Source organism: Corythoichthys intestinalis, chromosome 8, assembly GCF_030265065.1.
Source record: "Corythoichthys intestinalis isolate RoL2023-P3 chromosome 8, ASM3026506v1, whole genome shotgun sequence".
NCBI classification, from domain to species: Eukaryota; Metazoa; Chordata; class Actinopteri; order Syngnathiformes; family Syngnathidae; genus Corythoichthys; species Corythoichthys intestinalis.
The window spans coordinates 5,640,826-5,655,318 of NC_080402.1; the positions used below are offsets into that span (position 1 = coordinate 5,640,826).

Consider the following 14,493-nt stretch of genomic DNA (forward strand, 5'->3'; position numbering starts at 1 on the left):
CTATTAATGATCAAACGTAAGTAGTCCTTTATTTAAAGAAAGTTTGTAGTGTTTACTTTGTAATCGCTGTATTCGCGCCTATTTTTAACGCAAAGTTGCAATTTCTGATCGGGTGGAAAATTTGACAGAACATCAAGAGTGTAAAAAAGTGTAAAAGCCGAGTATAGTCAGCCACAAAATGCAAGCCACCTCCGTATTAAAATGATCCCAGTATTGGACATATTACAAAACAAGATGTTTACTCACTTCCTAGTAAGTCCTATGGTCCCACAGTAGTAGGGCTTGTTTTGGCCAATATCCACGGTGAATGGGAACCTTTTGAAACTCCAAAAAGGCGCACACGCCTCTCCCTCATACAGCAAGGTTTTTCTGCAGCCGTTTGGCTGGCGTGATGCGAAAAATGAAAGTATTAATCTGCAAAATCAGCTGTATCCTTAGTTCTTCTCATACAACAGTACGGGTGTATAGTGAAGAGGACTCCTTCTACTGTACACGTCACAGCGCCCTCTTTCTCAACTCGAGACAGTTGCCGGAAGTCACTCATTTCCATGGCGCGGGATTAAAAAAAATAAATAAATATAGCGATCGCTTCCACACACATCCAAGCGAGAAGATATATCAATTGGTACCACTACGCACAGTCATGGTTGCACTTCCCATCATGCATTTGGGCAGAACAGTTAAATGGCTACAGTATCATTTACTGAGCGCTCAACAAATACACTAGATGGCAATATTTAGTCACAATTTACAAAGTCACATTTATCCTTTAAGAATTACAAGTCTTTCTATCCGTGGATCCCTCTCACAGAAAGAATGTTATTAATGTAAATGCCATCTTGAGGATTTATTGTCCTAATAAACAAATACAGTACTTATGTACTGTATGTTGAATGTATATATTCGTCCGAGTTTTATTCATTTTTTCTTAATGCACTGCCAAAATGTATATGATAGGGAAAAATTATCGGGAATGATTGGAATTGAATCGGGAGAAGAAAAAAAAGAAAAGAAAAAAAAAAACAATCGGATCGGGAAATATCGGGATCGGCAGATACTCAAACTAAAACGATCCGGATCGGATCGGGAGCAAAAAAACATGATCGGAACAACCCTAGAAGCTAATATATGGAACAATCAATCTGACATAGCAGGTTAGTGACCGGGTTGAGGAGTTGAACACCTGACACACAGTTCTTCCACATGGCTGAGATTGACAAATAGGAGATGGTTTAATTTGTTATTTGTACATGATGTTCTAGCAGTTTTGTGGTGCACCGTTACTAAAGTCATAATTTCCCACTGGATTCATCAGGACAAGACAAGCGTTGCAACTGTGGGTTTGTCACCCATGTCAGGAGATTCGAGGGCACTCACGTGGTAAGCTCTAAGGTCGGTCGCCGACTAGCAACCCTACTGAGACAACAGCGGCATTAAAGTAGATACCCGCAATTTTTATAAATGCCAACATCAATTCGACTTGGAACACAGACCGACCTTTAGGGTCAAAACACACTTTTCCACTGTTCATTCTTGGCACTCAAGCATTCCAAACCGGGGTTAACGAATAACCTCATAACACTGCAGATGGACTTGCCCGAATTAGTAAGTAAATGAGACAAAAAACAATAACTTACTGGTCATTTCAGCAACCGTTCCTCGGATTCGCAGCTTAGTCTGAGGGAAAAATGTAGCGCCAGCGAGAGAACGGCCGACCAGCCCCTTTTTTGTCAAGTGTGGCCGCGCTTCCTGCCGACCGCGCTGACTTCCCTCCCCTCCTCTTTTCACTCCCGTCCAGTCTGCAACACCCTGCTCCAATAACCCCTGACCCACAGGAAGTAGACACAATGGACTGAAAATAACACACACCGCCTCCCCTGGCAACAACTGCCCAGCCTAACCCCTACGACACGTGCAACGCTGATGTACAAAAACGCACACCTACTCCTGAGATAAGTGACCAAAAATATCAAGGTACTAGTGCGCTAAACGGCGCCCACGTGCCAAATATTGCACACTCCTACTTTCCATAAGCGAAAGACTAAAAGGTTCGAAAATGACAAACACCTGAGGTACAGTGCGGAATGGCTGAAATTGAGCAAGAAACTTCTATGTTCAGGTCAAATCCGAAGGATCTTTCACACTGCCTGTCGACCAGGCTTTATGTGCGGATTCACAGGTAGTAAATCTTATGCAATTGCGCTAAGATCAAGACCAAAACCAAGACAGAACCACAACAACAAAAATAAAAACAAAATCAAGAATAACAGAGTAATTCAAGGTTAATAAGAATTAGGAAAACCAAGAACGAAAACAGGACCAAGATTAAGACCAAAACTGAGTCTTTCAGGGATTGGACCAGGACACCTTCAAAAAAAAAAAAAAATCAACGCTGGCTGCCAGTCAGGGACCACGCCACCACAGTATTATTGTATGGATTCACAAATCCTAGGCAATAGTGCCAAGATCAAGACCAAAACCAAGACAGAACCACAACAAAAAAACTAAAACCAAAATCGGGAATCACAGAGTAAATCAAGATTCGTAAGAATGAGGAAAACCAAGACCGAAAAAAGACCAAGACTGAGACCAAATCTGAGTCAGGGATGGAGACAAGAAGACCTTCAAAAAAGCAACGCTGGCTGCCAGTCAGGGACCACGCCGTCACAGTAATATGGTGTGGATTAAAAGGCAGTAAATATTATGTAATAGCGCCAAGATCAAGACCAAAACCAAGACAGAACCACAACAGAAAAACTAAAACCAAAATCAGGAATCACAGAGTAAATCAAGATCCGTAACAATGAGGAAAACCAAGACCGAAAAAAGGACCAAGACTGAGACCAAAACTGAGTCAGGGATGGAGACAAGGAGACCTTCAAAAAAGCAACGCTGGCTGCCCGTCAGGGACCATGCCACCACAGTAATATGGTGTGGATTCATAGGTAGTAAATCCTAGGCAATACTGCCAAGACCAACGCCAAAACCAAGACAGAACCACAACAAAAAAACTAAAACCAAAATCAGGAATCACAGAGTAAATCAAGGTTAGTAAGAATTAGGAAAACCAAGACCGAAAACAGGACCAAGATTGAGACCAAAACTGAGTCTTCCAGGGATTGCGACAAGAAGACCTTCAAAAAAGCAATGCTGGCTGCCAGTCAGGGACCACGCCGCCACAGTAATATGGTGTGGATTAAAAGGTAGTAAATCCTATGTAATAGTGCCAAGATCAAGACCAAAACCAAGACAGAACCACAACAACAACAACAAAAACAACAACAAAAAATCAGGAATCACAGAGTAAATCAAGATTCGTAAGAATTAGGAAAACCGAGACCGAAAAAAGACCAAGACTGAGACCGAAACTGAGTCTTTCAGGGATTGAGACAAGGAAACCTTCAGAAAAAGCAACGCTGGCTGCCAGTCAGGGACCACGCCACCACAGTAATATGGTGTGGATTCACAGGTGGTAAATCCTATGCACTAGTGCCAAGATCAAGACCAAAACCAAGACAGAACCACCACAAAAAAACTAAAACCAAAATCAGGAATCACAGAGTAAATCAAGATTCGTAAGAATTAGGAAAACCAAGACCGAAAAAAGACCAAGACTGAGACCTAATCTGAGTCTTTCAGAGATTGAGACAAGAAGACCTTTCCAAAAAGCAACGCTGACTGCCAGTCAGGGACCACGCCACCACAGTAATAGGGTGTGGTTTGCTTGGAGTGGTGGGCTCTGGTCCTGCTCTCGGTGTTCTCCCGCTTCCTCCTTCATTTTTCTTTTCTACCTGGGCCCAGCATGGATTGCCGACTTGCCAGTTGGTTGTTACCCCCTCCAGGTAAGCATCCTTTCCTGCCCCTGGCCTAGTGGGGGTCCCGCAGTGTGCCATGTCAGTTTGAGGGGTTGCGGTTTTGCTTGGGGGTCTGGGTGGGCGGGCAGTTGTGGGAACAGGCAATTGTGACGGTGGCGCATACCCTCATCCTTTCCCTGAGGCTGGTTAATAGGGGCATGGATGATCCGGGGGACTGCCTTGGGTCCAGGGGATGATTACGCTGGCGCTGCAAGGAAGGGGTGTGCCGTGCTCAGTCCCGGGGGCAAGGTACTATTACACATCTGAGTGGGTTCACGCATGACTGGGTGCACTTGGATACACTCAAGTAGAGAGATTGTCGGTGCCAGGATTAGCGATCAAGTAGCATAGAATAGGATGTCAACATATCCACACTTAAAGATGATTTACATAATACTGGGACTTGTGTACACTCAACGCGCCTTTTAATCACGACTCCTATTACCGAACCTCATTTTTTTCCCCTCGGTTATCGGGCTCCTTGTATGGTGTCCACGGGTAAACATAATTAGCTAACGATAGCACCACTATCTTCATAGGTAGCATTGGCGTGTAATAATGTATTTCTTGTTGTTGTTTCTTCTTCAACTATTCTGTCTGCTTTCTTACTTTCTGTCCCTTCCTATTCGCTGCTTTGTCCTAATAAATAAAACAATGAACAACCAGAATGGCAGTTTATCAAACGCCCACCTAAAAAAATATAGCCAGAGTTAAAGGGCTTGTGTCGAGACGGATATGGGAAATTTTATCTATGCATTCATTTTTAATAGATTGGACAATTGAAATGGTATATTTCCAGGTCGCAAAGAGAACCACAGACTGAGAGACTTGGCTCTAATAAGCCACAATTGTTCTCTTTTACTCAAGTATGTTATTAGAAACACATAAAATATTGCCATCCATTTAAAAATATATAATATTTAGTACATGTTTTGACCAACGGAGGGCGCCATGTTTTATGCATGCAATGCACACGGTTGGGCTGGATTGGGAGAATAGCTATGCTCTATACTAGCGAAGCTAGTATGACGACTGGCTTGATTTTGTCACATTCTGCTGCTGGTCAGATTGTTTTGTTCCAGAGATGTGAGCCGAGTTCCCAACATTGTACCTGTATCCAATTCAAACTCATCAGCAGTGTCTTAAAACCGATCCTAGGCAGGTTGCCAATATATTGACTTTCTACCATTTGAAAGTTTTTGCATCCTTGCCTTGGTTTTTTTGTTCATCTGCCTCTCACTGCGGTTTTCCCTCTTTTATTTCATTTATCTATTTTTTTAAAATTGATCCCGACCTACTGTCATGGACCCTTTTTTGTTTTTTTAGTGCGTTCATTAAACCCTTTTACGCAATCCCTCGGTTATTGTTGTCCGCTTGCTTCCGCATTCGCGGACCGTAACAGATTTGTTGGTTTTCATCTGAGGACTTGCTACTGATTGCAGCTAATAGAAACAAAGCACCCTTATTTGATATTACTAAGTATTTTCTTAAGGCATTTTTAGTACGTTCTGTTTGTATGCATCTAAACAAAACACGCTGAAAGCGCACAGTAGTACTTTGGGTGTCAAATTCGCCTCTTGTAGCACATTTCGCCTGTGTAGGACATTTTGGCTGAACACCGGTTTTTGTCCTACTCTTGTTTCATCCCATCTTTCCTGTTCATTTTTCTTTTGCTGCTCGTTTTGTGAAATATCGACAGTGCTGCCCTGCTCATTAATGTTCTTCTCGGGTTCAAATTGAAAATGCTGAACAGATTAAGTTTTTATGTCGCTACAGTCATACTCTGAAAGTCCGGCAATGCCACCCAGAGTTTCCAGAGTTTTTACAAATTATACACGCAAACATGACTGGTTATGAACTCTTTACACTGGCTTCCTCTGAGTCAAAGGATACACTCTTAACAAACGGAAAATTTTTCTTGGCCGTTTGAAAAACTTCCCTGTGTCCCGCGAAAATCCGGTTGTGCCGATACTTGAACGGTGCCGATCGATCAAACGGTTCGGGCTGTGCAGCGCACCATTTTTTTTTTCAATAAAAATGAATAGGAATATTTTTGGCAAATTTCCGGGGAACCGTAAATTTTTGCCAAATTCTGGATACAACTTTTATGCCCCTCAGCGTCACGGAAATTTTGATGCCCAAATTATGTGATTTGGTCAAAAATTGTAGGACTAGATACATTTTGGAACTTTTTTTTTTTTTTTTCGGAAAATTGCCGTTTATGGGCGAACGGAAAATTTTTCGGGGACGTTTGAAAAATCGCGACGCGCGAACATTCCGGTCGTGCCGATATTTGAACGGTGCCGATCGGGGCCATGGTTTGGGCTGCGCGGCGCGCCGAAAAAACGTAGAAAATTATTGAATATTAAATAAAGAAAAACAATAATAAGTACAATAAAATTGCAGAACAACATTACCTTGGCTTTCCCTTTGGGAAAGAACCAGGTAACTATTATTGAACAGCATTGGAATGATCAAATCGGTTGATGAACAAGATGTAAAGGAGCCAGGGGCAAAGGATTGTGGGACGGGAATGACTTGACAAATTCTCAGTTTAGGATGTAGTGTAACAGCAGTGGACTGAAACAAACAGCATCAACATGTTCGATCTGACAAATTTCCATTTTTTTGTGAATAGTACACGTTTACGTAGCTGTTCTATCTCAACAAAACCAAGACCAAACCGGTCCTAGGAAGAAGACAGACCATTTTCCCCCTAGGTGTTACGGGCATTGTTTCCTTTTCGACCTGGTTCGTCCTCACTCTGTGCAACAACCTTAACTGATCTCAGCTCCAAGTCTAATCCAATAAGTCCACTGAAAAGAAATACAAATTACATTTGGCAGTCAGTGAGAGGTTGCCTTGGGCATGATCTAATTAGCTGCTTTCTCGCTTCTGGCCTGTCCACTCATACAAATGGAGCCAGAGATATAACGCGAGTCGGCACGGATGAAGGTTGTTGGACTTGAGATGTTACATTTTTCACCAACAAACTTTTGTATCTTTTTCTTTTGCTTAGGAAAATGAAATTGCAATCCATTTTCATGATAATCCATTGTGGAGAAATTTAGAAAAAATCATCTCAAACACCCATTTTTCATTGGTAAAATGGACACGCCCCCTATGCTCTTTTTGCTCAAATATTGTGACATCATTGCAGTCAATGGAGACCAATTTTACATTTGAAAACATTGTAGCATACGTCACTTATAATTAAAGATGTCCCGATCGATCGGCATCCGATCACGTCATTTTAAAAGTATCGGAATCGGCCAAAAAATATCGGACATGCCTTTAATGTATTTATATTTTTTAATTAAATCGTTTTCTATTTGTATTTAACGTTACAGACAAAATGTCTTACACTCATCCAGAGTCTTTAGTTTTGGCTTAAAGTAGGGCTATCAAATTTATCGCGTTAACGGCCGTAATTAATTTTTTGAAAATTAATCACGTAAAATTATTTAACGCAATTAACGCATGCGCTGCATGGCCCACTCACGCATTGTCGCGTTCAATCTGTAATGGCGCCGTTTTACTTACATACAGAGCTAATAATAGTCGGCCGACTAATCGGGAGGAAATTAGTCGTTTGGGACAGCCCTACACAGAATATAAAGTTTGAATTTTATTTACATACAGTATGTAGCGCTCCAGTGCATGCTGGGAGGCATGAGGCATGTTGGAAGACAACCATATTGACAGCAGCACCATTATAGTTTCACTAACAGCTAGGCACAATGCCACTCTCACCTCCACCAGACAGATCACTAAACAGAGTAATTAGCTACCTGTTGCCACCTTCTGATATGGAAGCGTATTACATGTATTACACGTATTACAAAATTTCATTCAAGTAGTATTCCAACTTCAATATATTCACAAAACATATTCTTTTTTTTTTTTTTTTACATTTTTGACCAAAACATCACAATTTTTGACCAAAACTCCATTCAAGCATCAATCCAACTTCAACATATTCATCAAACATTTGACATATTTTCAATTTTTTACGTTTTTGACCATAACAAACATTTTTTCACCAAAACGTCACAATTTTTGACCAAAATTTCACCATTTTTTATCCAAATTTCATTCACACATTATTCTAACAATAACATACATATTCATCCAACGTCTTACATATCTTCAATTTTTCACATTTTTATCAGAACATCACAATTCTTGATGAAAGTCTCACAATTTTTGTCTAAAACGTCACAATTTTTGACCAAAATTTAATTCTCACATTATTCTAACATATTCACCAAAAATCATTAATATTTGCAAATTTTCACATTTTTGCCGAAAACATCATTTTTGACCTAAATTTCATTCACACATTATTCCAACTTCAACACAGCCACATATACAATTCTTTTTTACATTTTTGACCAAAACATCACAATTTTCGACCAAAGCTCCATTCAAGCATCAATCCAACTTCAACATATTCAAACATTTGACATATTTTCAATTTTTTACGTTTTTGACCAAAACAAACATATTTTCACCAAAACGTCACAATTTTTGACCAAAATTTCACCATTTTTGATCCAAATTTCATTCACACATTATTCTAACAATAACATACATATTCATCCAATGTTTTACATATCTTCAATTTTTCACTTTTTTATCAGAACATCACAATTCTTGATGAAAATCTCACTTTTCTAAAACGTCACAATTTTTGACCAAAATTTCGTTCACATATTATTCCAACTTCAACACAACCACATATACATTTTTTTTTTACATTTTAGCCCGAAACGTCACCATTTTTGATCCAAATTTCATTCACACATTATTCTATAACATACATATTCATCCAACATTTTCTGATATGGAAGCGTATTACATGATTACCGACCATTGGACGGCACAAACGACACTCAGCAATGGAACGTTTACGGATTCATTTTCATAGATGAAAGTGTATGATTTTCCACAGCACACCAAACACGGCACAGTGGTTGAAAAACTCGGCTTTAAACTATCGGGACTAAAAGTCGCCAGATGAACGTTCAGGAGGCGAGGCCCGAGATCGTGCCCGGGCTTGTTTCTCAGCCAAAGCTCCCACGACACACCTCCAGACAGTCCCCTGAAACCGGGCAACACCTCCTACTGTGCTCTCCGTTGTGACATTTCACTTTCAGTTGAAAGGGAATGCGCAAGGAGAATGTAAGGAATCCCTTGTATGCAAATACAAGCAGTAGTAAAGCAGATGACAATGTCGTTATGCAACTAAAATGTTTTTCCTCGCCGATGACGCGGTCAGTTCAAACGGTTTCAGCACGATACGCTACAGAAATACGTTTTATTTGGGTTAAAACCGGAGCAAAAAGTAGGCAAGCTGTGGTTTCCATAGCAATAGCAGAGACTGCAAATGACCATTTTCAGGGCAGTTTGTGTTGCATTATGCAATGATATGCACAGTCAGGTTTTTAACAGAAAAACCACACAAAAACATCCACTATGATGACTGCCTCAATGTCACGGCCAAGTTGTTTCTGGCTACTAGCGCCATATTTAGCAAAATAGTCATAGCCGACAGCTGCATCAGCACATTTTCTTTGGTTTCAGTGTGTAAGTTACAGTTATTGGCCACATTGTGTGATTAAAAAAAAAATGCTCGCACTCATGCTAGCTTGTAGCGACCAGGCTAACAATCAGTAGCTTTGAACTGATACGGTAGAAAACTACGTGATAGGGTCAAAGAAGATGTCCAATTTGAACTGGTAGACGCTAGCTGTCACAGTTTATATTTCATTTTCGTATTTTTTTAATTAATAAAAAGTAGGGCTGTCAAACGATTAAAATTTTTAATCGAGTTAATTACAGCTTAAAAAATAATGAATCGCAATTAATCGCAATTCAAACCATCTATAAAATATGCCATATTTTTCTGTAAATTATATATATATATTCTGTAAAATAAATTGTTGGAATGGAAAGATAAGACACAAGATGGATATACAGTATACATATATACTGTATTTGTTTATTTTAACAATAAATCAACAAGATGGCATTAACATTATTAACATTCTGTTAAAGCGATCCATGGATAGAATGACTTGTAGTTCTTAAAAGACAAATGTTAGTACAAGTTATAGAAATTTTATATTAAAACTCCTCTTAATGTTTTCGTTTTAATAAAATTTGTAAAATTTCCAATCAAAAAAATAAACTAGAAGCCCGCCATTGTTGATGTCAATAATTACTTACACAACGCTCATGGGTGCTGAAGCCTATAAAATCAGTTGCACACAAGCGCCAGCAGAGGGCGGCAAAACTCCATAAAACACAATTAACAAGTGAGCATTTCACTCTACTGACATTTAAATCTGTCTGAGCGGGACATTTGCGTTAATTGCGTCAAATATTTTAACGTGATTAATTTAAAAAATTAATTACCGCCCGTTAACGCGATAATTTTGACAGCCCTAATAAAAAGCACAAAAAAGGAAAAATATTCTTTTTCTTATTAGTTAAAAAAATAAAATACGTTTTTAAAGATCAAAACTGAAAATCGAATATTTTATATTTGTTTGAATGCTACTTTCAAAACAAAACTAAAATGATCACATAACAGCAATTCATGAAACAACTGGAACAGTAACTGAAGACATAGTTAGCACAGAACGTGAAGTTTGAACGTTATTCACGTTCGTAGCGCTGCCATGCATGTTGGGAGGCATGTCGGATAACATAAGTATTGACAGCAAGGGCCAGCAGAGGTCGTCTCTCCCAATGGTGCAGTGATTGCCATTTTTTTAAAGGGAGAGAGATTTCAGATTTTTTGTTTAAGTGCTACATAGATTTAAAAAAAAAAAAAAACTTTTTAAGACTAGTTAGAACATAAATTAACTCACTGGCTGCCATAGACGGTCAGAGACGTCCAATCCGTTTTGACTGGGAGGGCTGACAGTGAGAAATCATGTTTCAGTGGCATTGACGGTGATCGATTTCCAATCGATTTGAATTGAGAGATGCTAGCCCTCACAGTTTATTTTTTTTTTTTTCATCACAAAAAAGGGGGAAAAAAATAGTCATTTGCTAAGAATTAAAAAAAATATTTTTTTTTGTCTTAAAGATCAAAATTGAAATTCTAACATTTTATTTTTAATAAAAGCAAAGAACATGAAGTTTGAATGTTATTTTCAAAACAAAGCTAAAATGATCGCATAAGTAAATAGCATAACTATCAATACATGAAACAACCGGAACAGTAACTGAAGGAATAGTTAGCACAAAACATGACGTTTGAAAGTTATTCACGTCTGTAGCGCTGCCATGCATGCTGGAGGCATGCTGGACGAAAACAGTATTGAGAGCAAGGGGGCAGCAGAGGTTGTCTGTCTCGCCCAAAGGTGCAGTGACGGCCAAATGAAGCTTTTTGAAGAAATGAATTGAATCATAATTTAAATAATGATTTTAGAAAATGTTATTTTTTAACTAAAAATCAAAATTGAAAATTTTAATATTCCAAAATGTCCAATCGATTTGAACTGGGAGACACTAGCCCAGACATAATTTAATCATAAGTCATAATCATTAGTCATAATTTATTGGTATATTTAGCTGTTTTTTGTGGGAATATGTGTGAACTGTTCGTTAAGAGCATTGTAAAAAATAAAATAAAATAAAAACTTTAGCATTTTATAGCATTTAAGCTAGCGGACTTTTTCTATGTAAGTTAGCCAATTGTTCTTTTGTTGTACATAGATCCTCATTTAAAAAAAAAAATTAATACCGTTTGAGGCTCAGCTCAGGTATTTTAATATTTCTTGTTCCTTATCCGATTACTCGAACTAAATAGTCCATCGATTAATCGACTACTAAAATATTCGACCGGCACAGCCCTAAACTCAAGTAATTCATGTAGAAAAAAAGCTTTGAGTATTCCTTTAATTAAAGTGCTGTTGTAATGGTTTGTTGTGTTTTTGCTTTTATTTGTATTGTTTTGGCTGAATACACTGCTCTAGAGGCAACAGTTAATATGACATAACTCATTTAACATGGCTTAATCCAGCTGCTCCCTGTTAAGACCAACATAAGTTTTTGTTTGAGCTAATGTTTTTTAGTGCATTCATAATTTAGTTTATAGGTATATTTAGCCGTTTTTTGTGGGAATATGTGTCCGAACCGTTTGTTGAGAGCACTGTAAAAAAAAAAAAACTTTAGCATTTTATAGCATTTAAGCTAGCGGACCTTTTATATGTAAGTTAGACAATTTTTCTTTTGTTGTACATAGATCCTCATTTTAAAAAAAATTTTTATACCGTTTGAGACTCAGCTCAGGTATTTTAATATTTCATGTTCCTCATCTGATTACTCGAAGTAACTAGTCGATCGATTAATCGACTACTAAAATATTTGACAGTTGGAGCCCCTAAACTCGAGTAATTCGTGTAGAAAAAAAGCTTCGAATCTAATTTTGCCGCTTCGAGTATTTGTTTAATTAAAGTGCTGTCTATTTTTAATGTTTTTGTTGTTTAAGTGCTACATAGACAAACAAAAAAAACTGCTGGCTGCCATTGACGATCATAGACGTCCAATCCGTTTTGACTGGAAGGGTTGGCAGTGAGAAATCATGTTTCAGTGGCACTGACGGTGATAAATGTCCAATCGATTTGAACTGGGAGACACTAGATGGCAATATTTAGTCACAATATACAAAATCACATTTATCCTTTAAGAATTACAAGTCTTCAAGTCAAGGTGGGTCGCTCTCACAGAAAGAATGTTAATAATGTAAATGCCATCTTGAGGATTTATTGTCATAATAAACAAATAAAGTACTTATGTACTGTATGTTGAATGTATATATTCGTCCGAGTTTTATTCATTTTTTTCTTAATGCATTGCCAAAATGTATATGATCGGGAAAAATTATCGGGAATGATTGGAATTGAATCGGGAGCAAAAAATAAATAAATAAATAAATTTTAAAAATAAAAAAACAATCGGATCGGGAAATATCAGGATAGGCAGATACTCAAACTAAAACGATCTGGATCGGATCGGGAGCAAAAAAAAAAAACATGATCGGAACAGCCCTAGTTGCCATTGACGGTCATAGACGTCTATGGCCCTGAAAGGTGATAATCATTCAATACCAGCCACCCTAATTGAAAAAATGCCAAAAAAATTGCTCAGAAATTTTCATTCATTGCAGTTAGCGCAATTAAAAGTTGAAGGAATTGAAGTCTAAGAATCTTTATCAAGATAAGGCATATTTAAGACTTTTGAAAAGCTTGCGACAACCCTGAAACCGCAACACGGGGAAACCGTGTGATCGCGGCGACTCAATGGACCCGATTATCCAACTTCTGCTAATACTATCAAGGCTCAACAGAGGCTGATAAGTCGTACATCAAATTATCTGATCGTAGGCTGTTACGTCACGGCATGAAAGCAAAATCAGCCTTTGATGAGTTGTTTCAAAAGTTCAAGCAGATAAATGCTTTGGTTAGTCAAAGCACTGAGAACCCTAAAATGAATTATACCAGTTTTTATAACATTATCCTTCAGCAGAATTCCTCATCACATGGCTAAAGGTTTCGTACTTGATATTTACAGTCACACGCGTGCTACACATGGCAAAGGGAGTTAATAAGTCTTTTTTTTTTTAAATGGCAAAAGTAGTTACAATAGTCGGAAAGTTATTGATGCGTTTCATGAGTATTGCAAGAAGTCAAAACCACAGATGTCCCTGATCCGATCATGTCATTTTTAAAACATCGGAAATCGTGTGTTTTTTTTTAAGTATTAACTCAATGGCTGCCATTGACAGCGATAGAAGTCGAATCCACTTTGACTGGGAGGGCTATGGAGGTAGATTTGTGTCTTTATTATTCAATCGATTCTAATGCTGCAACGATTATTCAATTAACTCGAGTAAAAGCTTCCGAATCAAATTTTGCTTCTTCGAGTGGCGTTGTAATGGTTTGTTTTGAAAGTGTGATGGGGGAAAATATTATGTGATGCCTTAACATTAGCACATTATGCCTTTGTGATGTATGATTGCTTCTGTGACCTAGATTGTAACAACTTCTATTGTTTTTCACCTTGGGTCCCATACTTAGGAGGGAATCTCACGAGATAACTTGTTTTGCACCATAGTACGCGCTTGAGTTCCATAGTTAGGAGGGAATCTCACGAGATAACTTAAATACACATTCTACTTTAACCGCTGGGAGCCTCAACTGGGGGGGGGATCTCATTCCCTTGCGGGGGGAGGGGAGTCTCACGAGTTCGGGTGGTGCGTTTTCGTGGGGGCAGGGAGTGGCCACCCGTGTCCCCGCATCAGACGTTCCTATAAGAGTCGGGAGATTCCCCCAACTCCCTGAAAGTCTGCCAGAGGATTACGTACGGGTCGCTTGGCTTTGTTCCTTTGCCGCTTTGCCGGAGCGTTTGGCTCCCCGCTCGTTTGTCAACGGTAAGCAATTTTCATTGTTAAGGAACAGTTTGTTGTGCTGTAACTGTAACGCGGGGATTCTGGGATTAACAAACTAGATCTAACGTCATCGTTACCACTTGTTTGATACTTGTTGCTTGCTCTTGTGGGATTGTTATCAATAAATCTAATTTATTCTGCATTTTCTAATCAATAAACATCGTCTATTGAGCA

The 14,493-nt window shown here is 38.6% G+C and overlaps 1 protein-coding gene across 6 annotated transcripts in view; it reads right to left on the bottom strand.

The window, feature by feature from the left end:
* Positions 1-14,493, bottom strand: part of gab1 (GRB2-associated binding protein 1) — a 124,173-nt gene that overhangs the window by 77,291 nt on the left and 32,389 nt on the right. Inside the window, exon 1 of one of the 6 annotated variants that reach the window (XM_057844295.1) lies at positions 1,638-2,316. The exons of the other annotated variants lie outside the window; for them this stretch is intronic. The gene's annotated coding sequence lies outside the window, so the exon portion shown is untranslated. Of the gene's footprint in view, positions 1-1,637; positions 2,317-14,493 lie in introns of those variants that run through there. 6 annotated transcript variants of the gene reach the window in all.